Genomic DNA, 10,831 nt, shown 5'->3' on the forward strand with positions numbered 1-10,831 from the left:
AGAAGGCCAGGTACCCTACACCATAACAGGGGTTTTCGAAATTTTGACTTGTCTACTTAAAGATCAACAAAATCTGATAACAAGGTCAATTACGTCCCTGGGTGGGGTTGAACCACCAACCTTTTGGTTAATAGCCATACACACTAACTGATTGCGCCACAGCGACACTTTGCAAAAGTATTTACTGACAAAGGCTAATAAGCATTCATCTAGAACGTTTCCTATAAAAACTTTAAATAGTCAATAATCTGGAGAGTTTTTGTAAGATGTTTCTTCCATCAACCAATGAAGAAACACATTGGTACTTTCCCATGATGAGTGAGTGCTTCAGGATCTCTTGCACTTACATGTGCAGCAGAGTACTGTAATGGAAGCATGCTGGGTCCATAACCCAGAGGTAGGCAGATTGAAACTATCCTCTGCTATATGCATTTTTTTTGTTAATTAAAGTAATCCAAAACTGGGATTGATATTTGTGCTCTTTTATTTTTACTTAAAGTACAATAACTTTTACCATTTTAATTTGTTTTAATAGTATATTGACAGTATTGTTTTCTTTCAAAAATCCAATTAATTTTCTTTACCCGATTATTAAAATGGTAATTGACAAAAACAAACTACATTGTCACCAGAAGAGCAATACAAAATGTACAAGTGATATATTAAAATCATCTTTCCAGCTTGAATTTCAATGATGCATTGGGGCAACGATTTTGTGAGAAACATCTTCACCCTTAAATAAAGATTTTCTTAATTCCTTACCTGTGTGCTAATTAGATATCACCTTGTTTTCACATTAAACAGACTTCCACATGAGAAAACAGCAAAGATGCAGTGGCGTTAATGTTTCCTGGTGTCAACCTGTATTATTTCCGTAGATATTGAAATGAGGATGCATCTTGCTGCCTTTCCAATGAAGCAAGTTTAATTTAGTAATAGGTGAAAAACCATCCCTACAAAGATGTTAATCAGATACTTGGCTTTGTGGACACTTTTCAGAGAACAAATTTGTTAGCATAAAAATAAAGCCAGAAAATGAAGAGCTGTTTAATCACTCAATTGGATTTTTTTGCCAGCATATTTCTTTTTCTCTGCAACCCACTGCTAAATTGTGCTTCCTAGCTGTTTTTATAAAATCACTAAATCAAATCTAACTCTGATTACATCAGAGAAGGCCAGGTACCCTACACCATAACAGGGGGTTTGAAATTTTGACTTGTCTACTTAAAGATCACCAAAATCTGATAACAAGGTCAATTAAGTCCCTGGGTGGGATTGAACCACCAACCTTTTGGTTAATAGCCTCACACACTAACTGATTGCGCCACAGCGACACTTTGCAAAAGTACTTACTGACAAAGACTAATAAGCATTCATCTAGAACGATTCCTAGAAACATTTTAAAAAGTCAATAATGTGGAGAGTTTTTGTAAGATGTTTCTTCCATCAACCAATGAAGAAACACATTGGTACTTTCCCATGATGAGTGAGTGCTTCAGGATCTCTTGCACTTACATGTGCAGCAGAGTACTGTAATGGAAGCATGCTGGGTCCATAACCCAGAGGTAGGCAGATTGAAACTATCCTCTGCTATATGCATTTTTTTTGTTAATTAAAGTAATCCAAAACTGGGATTGATATTTTTGCTCTTTTATTTTTACTTAAAGTACAATAACTTTTACCATTTTAATTTGTTTTAATAGTATATTGACAGTATTGTTTTCTTTCAAAAATCCAATTAATTTTCTTTACCCGATTATTAAAATGGTAATTGACAAAAGCAAACTACATTGTCACCAGAAGAGCAATACAAAATGTACAAGTGATATATTAAAATCATCTTTCCAGCTTGAATTTCAATGATGCATTGGGGCAACGATTTTGTGAGAAAAATCTTCACCCTTAAATAAAGATTTTCTTAATTCCTTACCTGTGTGCTAATTAGATATCACCTTGTTTTCACATTAAACAGACTTCCACATGAGAAAACAGCAAAGATGCAGTGGCGTTAATGTTTCCTGGTGTCAACCTGTATTATTTCCGTAGATATTGAAATGAGGATGCATCTTGCTGCCTTTCCAATGAAGCAAGTTTAATTTAGTAATAGGTGAAAAACCATCCCTACAAAGATGTTAATCAGACACTTGGCTTTGTGGACACTTTTCAGAGAACAAATTAGTTAGCATAAAAATAAAGCCAGAAAATGAAGAGCAGTTTAATCACTCAATTGGATTTTTCTGCCAGCATATTTCTTTTTCTCTGCAACCCACTGCTAAATTGTGCTTCCTAGCTGTTTTTTTATAAAATCACTTAATCAAATCTAACTCTGATTACATCAGAGAAGGCCAGGTACCCTACACCATAAGAGGGGGTTTGAAATTTTGACTAGTCTACTTAAAGATCACCAAAATCTGATAATAAGGTCAATTACATCCCTGGGTGGGATTGAACCACCAACCCTTTGATTAATAACCAAACACACTAACCGATTGCGCCACAGAGACACTTTGCAAACTTACATACTGACAAAGGCTAATAAGCATTCATCTAGAACGTTTCCTAGAAAAACTTTAAAAAGTCAATAATCTGGAGAGTTTTTGTAAGATGTTTCTTCCATCAACCAACGAAGAAACACATTGGTACTTTCCCATGATGAGTGAGTGCTTCAGGATCTCTTGCACTTACATGTGCAGCAGAGTACTGCATTGGAAACATGCTGGGCCCATAACCCAGAGGTAGGCAGATTGAAACTATCCTCTGCTATATGCATTTTTTATTGTTAATTAAAGTAATCCAAAACTGGGATTGATATTTTTGCTCTTTTATTTTTACTTTAAAGTACAATAACTTTTACCATTTTAATTTGTTTTAATAGTATATTGACAGTATTGTTTTCTTTCAAAAATCCACTTAATTTTCTTTACCCTATTTTTATAATGGTAATTGACAAAAACAAACTACATTGTCACCAGAAGAGCAATACAAAATGTACAAGTGATATATTAAAATCATCTTTCCAGCTTGAATTTCAATGATGCATTGGGGCAACGATTTTGTGAGAAACATCTTCACCCTTAAATAAAGATTTTCTTAATTCCTTACCTGTGTGCTAATTAGATATCACCTTGTTTTCACATTAAACAGACTTCCACATGCGAAAGCAGCAAGGATGCAGTGGCGTTAATGTTTCCTGGTGTCAACCTGTATTATTTCAGTAGACATTGAAATGAGGATGCATCTTGCTGCCTTTCCAATGAAGCAAGTTTAATTTAGTAATAGGTGAAAAACCATCCCTACAAAGGTGTTAATCAGAGACTTGGCTTTGTGGACACTTTTCAGAGAACAAATTTGTTAGCATAAAAATAAAGCCAGAAAATGAAGAGCTGTTTAATCACTCAATTGGATTTTTTTGCCAGCATATTTCTTTTTCTCTGCAACTCACTGCTAAATTGTGCTTCCTAGCTGTTTTTATAAAATCACTGAATCAAATCTAACTCTGATTACATCAGAGAAGGCCAGGTACCCTACACCATAACAGGGGGTTTGAAATTTTGACTTGTCTACTTAAAGATCACCAAAATCTGATAACAAGGTCAATTACGTCCCTGGGTGGGATTGAACCACCAACCTTTTAGTTAATAACCATACACACAGACTGATTGCGCCACAGCGACACTTTGCAAAAGTACATACTGACAAATGCTAATAAGCATTCATCTAGAACGTTTCCTAGAAACATTTTAAAAAGTCAATAATGTGGAGAGTTTTTGTAAGATGTTTCTTCCATCAACCAATAAAGAAACACATTGGAACTTTCCCATGATAAGTGAGTGCTTCAGGACCTCTTGCACTTACATGTGCAGCAGAGTACTGTAATGGAAGCATGCCGGGTCCATAACCCAGAGGTAGGCAGATTGAAACTATCCTCTGCTATATGCATTTTTTTTTGTTAATTAAAGTAATCCAAAACTGGGATTGATATTTTTGCTCTTTTATTTTTACTTAAAGTACAATAACTTTTACCATTTTAATTTGTTTTAATAGTATATTGACAGTATTGTTTTCTTTCAAAAATCCAATTAATTTTCTTTACCCGATTATTAAAATGGTAATTGACAAAAACAAACTACATTGTCACCAGAAGAGCAATACAAAATGTACAAGTGATATATTAAAATCATCTTTCCAGCTTGAATTTCAATGATGCATTGGGGCAACGATTTTGTGAGAAACATCTTCACCCTTTAATAAAGATTTTCTTAATTCCTTACCTGTGTGCTAATAAGATATCACCTTGTTTTCACATTAAACAGACTTCCACATGAGAAAGCAGCAAGGATGCAGTGGCGTTAATGTTTCCTGGTGTCAACCTGTATTATTTCAGTAGATATTGAAATGAGGATGCATCTTGCTGCCTTTCCAATGAAGCAAGTTTAATTTAGTAATAGGTGAAAAACCATCCAAGAGCTGTTTAATCACTCAATTGGATTTTTTTGCCAGCATATTTCTTTTTCTCTGCAACCCACTGCTAAATTGTGCTTCCTAGCTGTTTTTATAAAATCACTGAATCAAATCTAACTCTGATTACATCAGAGAAGTCTAAATACCTACCACCATAACAGGGGGTTTGAAATTTTGACTTGTCTACTTAAAGATCACCAAAATCTGATAACAAAGTCAATTACATCCCTGGGTGGGATTGAACCACCAACCTTTTGGTTAATAGCCATACACACTAACTGATTGCGCCACAGCGACACTTTGCAAAATTACATACTGACAAAGGCTAATAAACAATCATCTAGAACGTTTCCTAGAAAAACTTTAAAAAGTCAATAATCTGGAGTGTTTTTGTAAGATGTTTCTGCCATCAACCAATGAAGAAACACATTGGTACTTTCCCATGATGAGTGAGTGCTTCAGGATCTCTTGCACTTACATGTGCAGCAGAGTACTGCAATGGAAGCATGCTGGGCCCATAACCCAGAGGTAGAAAGATTGAAACTATCCTCTGCTATATGCATTTTTTTTGTTAATTAAAGTAATCCAAAACTGGGATTGATATTTTTGCTCTTTTATTTTTACTTAAAGTACAATAACTTTTACCAATTTAATTTGTTTTAATAGTATATTGACAGTATTGTTTTCTTTCAAAAATTCACTTAATTTTCTTTTCTGTGTGCTAATTAGATATCACCTTGTTTTCACATTAAATAGACTTCCACATGAGAAAGCAGCAAGGATGCAGTGGCGTTAATGTTTCCTGGTGGTAGTGGGGTACTGTGTTTGTGCTTTCCTCTGGTCAGCTCTGGTAAAAGTCAGATTTCTTTGTCTCAGATCTTCCTCTAGCCTTGTTCTTCTTTCGAGAGTTCCCTTGTGCTGCCTCAGTTGGATCTCCTTCACTTGACAGGGGGGTACCCGAGCAGCGACCCTCCCCAGCACTAGCCCAACTCCTACTTACCTGCCAGGTGAGATACTATGATCAGGAAGGTGCTTCTCCCAGGGAAAGGCTCACCCATTGCACTCTGGGTGTGCTGCTCCTGCGATTTCCCCAAATGTGGGAAACTTGACTGCATAATTTGTGTTTCCCCTGGTCGGCTCTCGTATAATTCAGATCTCTTTGTCTCAGGTCTCTCTCCAGCCTAGTTTGCTGTCTGTTTCCACTTCTCTTTTCTTAAACCGCTCCCTTCTATGCCCTTGTGCACCTTAATTAAATCTAACTCTGATTACGTCAGAGAAGGCCAGGTACCCTACACCATAAGAGGGGGTTTGAAATTTTGACTTGTCTACTTAAAGATCACCAAAATCTGATCACAAGGTCAATTACATCACTGGGTGGGAACCTTTTGGTTAATAGCCCATGTAAGTGCAAGAGATCCTGAAGCACTCACTCATCATGGGAATGTACCAATGTGTTTCTTACAAAAATTCTCCAGATTATTGACTTTTTAAAGTTTTTCTAGGAAACGTTCTAGATGAATGCTTATTAGCCTTTGTCAGTATGTACTTTTGCAAAGTGTCGCTGTGGCGCAATCAGTTAGTGTGTATGGCTATTAACCTAAAGGTTGGTGATTCAATCCCACCCAGGGACGTAATAGACCTTGTTATCAGATTTTGGTGATCTTTAAGTAGACAAGTCAAAATTTCAAACCCCCTCTTATGGTGTAGGGTACCCGGCCTTCTCTGATGTAATCAGAATTAGATTTGATTAAGTGATTTTATAAAAAACAGCTAGGAAGCACAATTTAGCAGTGGGTTGCAGAGAAAAAAAATTATGCTGGCAGAAAAGTCCAATTGAGTGATTAAACAGCTCTTCATTTTCTGATTTTATGTTTATGCTAACAAATTTGCTCTCTGAAAAGTGTCCACAAAGCCAAGTCTCTGATTAACACCTTTGTAGGAATGGTTTTTCACCTATTACTGAATTAAACTTGCTTCATTGGAAAGGCAGCAAGATGCATCCTCATTTCAATGTCTACTGAAATAATACAGGTTGACACCAGGAAACATAAACGTCACTGCATCCTTGCTGCTTCCTCATGGGGAAGTCTGTTTAATGTGAAAACAAGGTGATATCTAATCAGCACACAGGTAAGGAATTAAGAAAATCTTTCTTTATGGGTGAAGATGTTTCTCACAAAATTGTTGCACCAAGGCATCATTGAAATTCAAGCTGGAAAGATGATTTTAATATATCACTTGTACATTTTGTACTGCTCTTCTGGTGACAATGTAGATTGTTTTTGTCAATTACCATTTTAATAATCGGGTAAAGAAAATTAATTGGATTTTTGAAAGAAAACAATACTGTCAATATACTATTAAAACAAATTAAAATGGTAAAAGTTATTGTACTTTAAGTAAAAATAAAAGAGTAAAAATATCAATCCCAGTTTTGGATTACTTTAATTAATAAAAACAATGCATATAGCAGAGGATAGTTTCAATCTGCCTACCTCTGGGTTATGGACCCAGCATGCTTCCATTACAGTACTCTGCTGCACATGTAAGTGCAAGAGATCCTGAAGCACTCACTCATCATAGGAAAGTACCAATGTGTTTCTTCATTGGTTGATGGAAGAAACATCTTACAAAAACTCTCCACATTATTGACTTTTTAAAATGTTTCTAGGAAACGTTCTAGATGAATGCTTATTAGCCTTTGTCAGTATGTACTTTTGAAAAGTGTCGCTGTGGCGCAATCAGTTAGTGTATAAGGCTATTAACCAAAAGGTTGGTGGTTCAATCCCACCCAGGGACGTAATTGACCTTGTTATCAGATTTCGGTGATCTTTAAGTAGACAAGTCAAAATTTCAAACCCCCTCTTATGGTGTAGGGTACCTGGCCTTCTCTGATGTAATCAGAGTTAGATTTGATTAAGTGATTTTATAAAAAAAACAGCTAGGAAGCACAATTTAGCAGTGGGTTGCAGAGAAAAAGAAAAATGCTGGCAGAAAAATCCAATTGAGTGATTAAACAGCTCTTCATTTTCTGGCTTTATTTTTATGCTAACAAATTTGTTCTCTGAAAAGTGTCCACAAAGCCAAGTCTCTGATTAACACCTTTGTAGGGATGGTTTTTAACCTATTACTAAATTAAACTTGCTTCATTGGAAAGGCAGCAAGATGCATCCTCATTTCAATGTCTACTGAAATAATACAGGTTGACACCAGGAAACATTAACGCCACTGCATCCTTGCTGCTTTCTCATGTGAAAGTCTGTTTAATGTGAAAACAAGGTGATATCTAATTAGCACACAGGTAGGGAATTAAGAAAATCTTTATTTAAGGGTGAAGATGTTTCTCACAAAATCGTTACCTCAATGCATCATTGAAATTCAAGCTGAAAAGATGATTTTAATATATCACTTGTACATTTTGTATTGCTCTTCTGGTGACAATGTAGTTTGTTTTTGTCAATTACCATTTTAATAATAGGGTAAAGAAAATTAAGTGGATTTTTGAAAGAAAACAATACTGTCAATATATTATTAAAACAAATTAAAACAGTAAAAGTTATTGTACTTTAAGTAAAAATAAAAGAGCCAAAATATCAATCCCAGTTTTGGATTACTTTAATTAACAAAAAAAATGCATATAGCAGAGGACAGTTGCAATCTGCCTACCTCTGGGTTATAGGCCCAGCATGCTTCCATTGTAGTCCTTTGCTGCACATGTAAGTGCAAGAGATCCTGAAGCACTCACTCATCATGGGAAAGTACCAATGTGTTTCTTCATTGGTTGATGGAAGGAACATCTTACAAAAACTCTCCAGATTATTGACTTTTTAAAGTTTTTCTAGGAAACGTTCTAGATGAATGCTTATTAACCTTTGTCAGTATGTACTTTTGCAAAGTGTCTCTGAGGCGCAAACAGTTAGCGTGTTCAGTTGTTAACCAAAAGGTTGGTGGTTCAATCCCACCTAGGGACGTAATTGACCTCGTTATCAGATTTTGGTGATCTTTAAGTAGACAAGTAAAAATTTCAAACCACCTCTTATGGTGTAGGGTACCTGGCCTTCTCTGATGTAATCAGAGTTAGATTTGATTAAGTGATTTTATAAAAAAAACAGCCACGAAGCACAATTTAGCAGTGGGTTGCAGAGAAAAAGAAATATGCTGGCAGAAAAATCCTATTGAGTGATTAAACAGCTCTTCATTTTCTGGCTTTATTTTTATGCTAACAAATTTGTGCTCTGAAAAGTGTCCACAAAGCCAAGTATCTGATTAACACCTTTGTAGGGATGGTTTTTCACCTATTATTAAATTAAACTTGCTTCATTGGAAAGGCAGCAAGTGATGTCATCCAAGCAGTGGGTCAAAGTTGGCTTCAAACCTCGTCTGCTTATGAAAAGAGAAAAGGGGTATGCAGGGCATGGCGGCCTTTTGCGGTGCTTGGATGACCCCTAGTTCGCATTAAATAATGCAGTCGAGTTTCCCACATTTGGGGAAATCACAGGGGTCAGCATACCCAGAATGCAATGAATGAACCGCACCCTGGGAGTACAGTCTTCATGACCATGGTATCTCCTATGCAAAATAAGTATGATTTGGGATAGGGCTGGGGAGGGCCGCTGCTCAGGCACATCTCTGTCAAGTAAAGGAGATTCAACTGAGGCAGCACAAGGGAACTCTCATCTGGGGACAACAACTGCAGGGAGAACACATATTTTCAGATGAACATGGGAGGGCAGAAGGCTGCCTAATACTGAAGCACCCCCAAACAACAAACCAAATGCAACAACTAGTGCAAGCATTCCTGGGGGAAGGCCTGCAGCAGATGGATTTGCATATGGCGATGTCATCCAAGCAGTGGGTCAAAGTTGGCTTCAACCCTCGTCTGCATATGAAAAGAGAAAAGGGGCGTGCAGGGCATGGCGGCCTTTTGCGGCACTTGGATGACCCCTAGTTTGCATTAAACACCTCCACCCTCCGTCGGTGTGGGGCTCATGTTGGCTATGCCCCAGCCCCTGAAGCATTCAAGCTGATTTCTTGCAGCAGCTGGGCACTGTAACAGCTCCAGAGCTGCTCTGTAAGGCAAGTAAAAGGGTGTGGGCCCTGCAGCACTACCTGTAGTTCGCATTGTGCGAGACCCCTAGTTCGCATTAAACACCCCCACCCTCCTTCGGTGTGGGGCTCATGTTGGCCATGCCCCAGCCCCTGAAGCATTCACGCTGATTTCTTGCAGCAGCTGGGCACTGTAACAGCTCAAGAGCTGCTCTGTAAGGCAAGTAAAAGGGTGTGGGCCCTGCAGCACTACCTGTAGTTTGCATTGTGCATTGGAAGGCACAAAGTAAGCAGACGGGAGGAGAAGTCAGGATAGTGCACAAGGGTATAGACGGGAGGGGCTCAAGAAAAAAGAAGTGGAAACAGACAGCAAACTAGGCTTCCAATGCACAATGCAAACTACAGGTAGTGCTGCAGGGCCCACACCCTTTTACTTGCCTTACAGAGCAGCTCTGGAGCTGTTTAATCACTCAATTGGATTTTTCTGCCAGCATAATTTTTCTCTTACGTCCTAGAGGATGCTGGGGACTCCGTAAGGACCATGGGGGATAGACGGGCTCCGCAGGAGACATGGGCACTTAAAGAAAGACTTTAGATCTGGGTGTGCACTGGCTCCTCCCTCTATGCCCCTCCTCCAGACCTCAGTTTACTACTGTGCCCAGAGGAGACTGGGTGCTTTTCAGGGAGCTCTCCTGAGTTTCCTGACAGAAAGTATATTTGTTAGATTTTTTTATTTTCAGGGAGCCTGCTGGCAACAGACTCCCTGCATCGAGGGGCGGAGGGGAGAGATGCACACCTACTTCTGTGAGTTGATAGGCTCTGCTTCTTAGGCTACTGTACAGCATTAGCTCCAGAGGGATCGGTACGCAGGTCTCACCCTCGCCGTCCGTCCCAGAGCCGCGCCGCCGTCCCCCTCGCAGAGCCAGAAGATAGAAGCCGGGTGAGTATGAGAAGAAAAGAAGACTTCAGAGGCGGCGGAAGACTTCATGATCTTCACTGAGGTAACGCACAGCAGTAAAGCTGTGCTCCATTGCTCCCATACACCTCACACACGGCAGTCAGTGTAAGGGTGAAGGGCTCAGGGGGGACGCCCTGGGCAGCAATATAGACCTCTCTTTGGCAAAATAAATATATATGCAGCTAGGCACTGTATATATATATATAAGAGCCCCCGCCATTTTTTTACTATATTTGAGCGGGACAGAAGCCCGTCGCTGAGGGGGTGGGGCTTCTCCCTCAGCACTCACCAGCACCATTTTCTCCACAGCACCGCTGAGGGGAAGCTCCACGGACTCTCCCCTGCTTATACCACGGTAGAAAGAGG

The 10,831-nt window shown here is 38.7% G+C and overlaps 1 non-coding gene and 1 pseudogene across 1 annotated transcript; one reads left to right on the plus strand and one right to left on the minus strand.

Moving 5' to 3' along the window:
* Positions 1-5,453: 5,453 nt before the first annotated feature.
* On the plus strand, positions 5,454-5,616 carry LOC134996424 (U1 spliceosomal RNA). The gene has a single exon (XR_010199121.1). It is a non-coding gene; the product is annotated as a U1 spliceosomal RNA (small nuclear RNA).
* Positions 5,617-8,868: 3,252 nt separating this feature from the next.
* LOC134995919 (U1 spliceosomal RNA) lies at positions 8,869-9,047 on the minus strand (annotated as a pseudogene).
* Between the last annotated feature and the right edge of the window lie 1,784 nt (positions 9,048-10,831).

This window comes from Pseudophryne corroboree, unplaced genomic scaffold (genome assembly GCF_028390025.1).
Source record: "Pseudophryne corroboree isolate aPseCor3 unplaced genomic scaffold, aPseCor3.hap2 scaffold_142, whole genome shotgun sequence".
NCBI lineage: Eukaryota > Metazoa > Chordata > Amphibia > Anura > Myobatrachidae > Pseudophryne > Pseudophryne corroboree.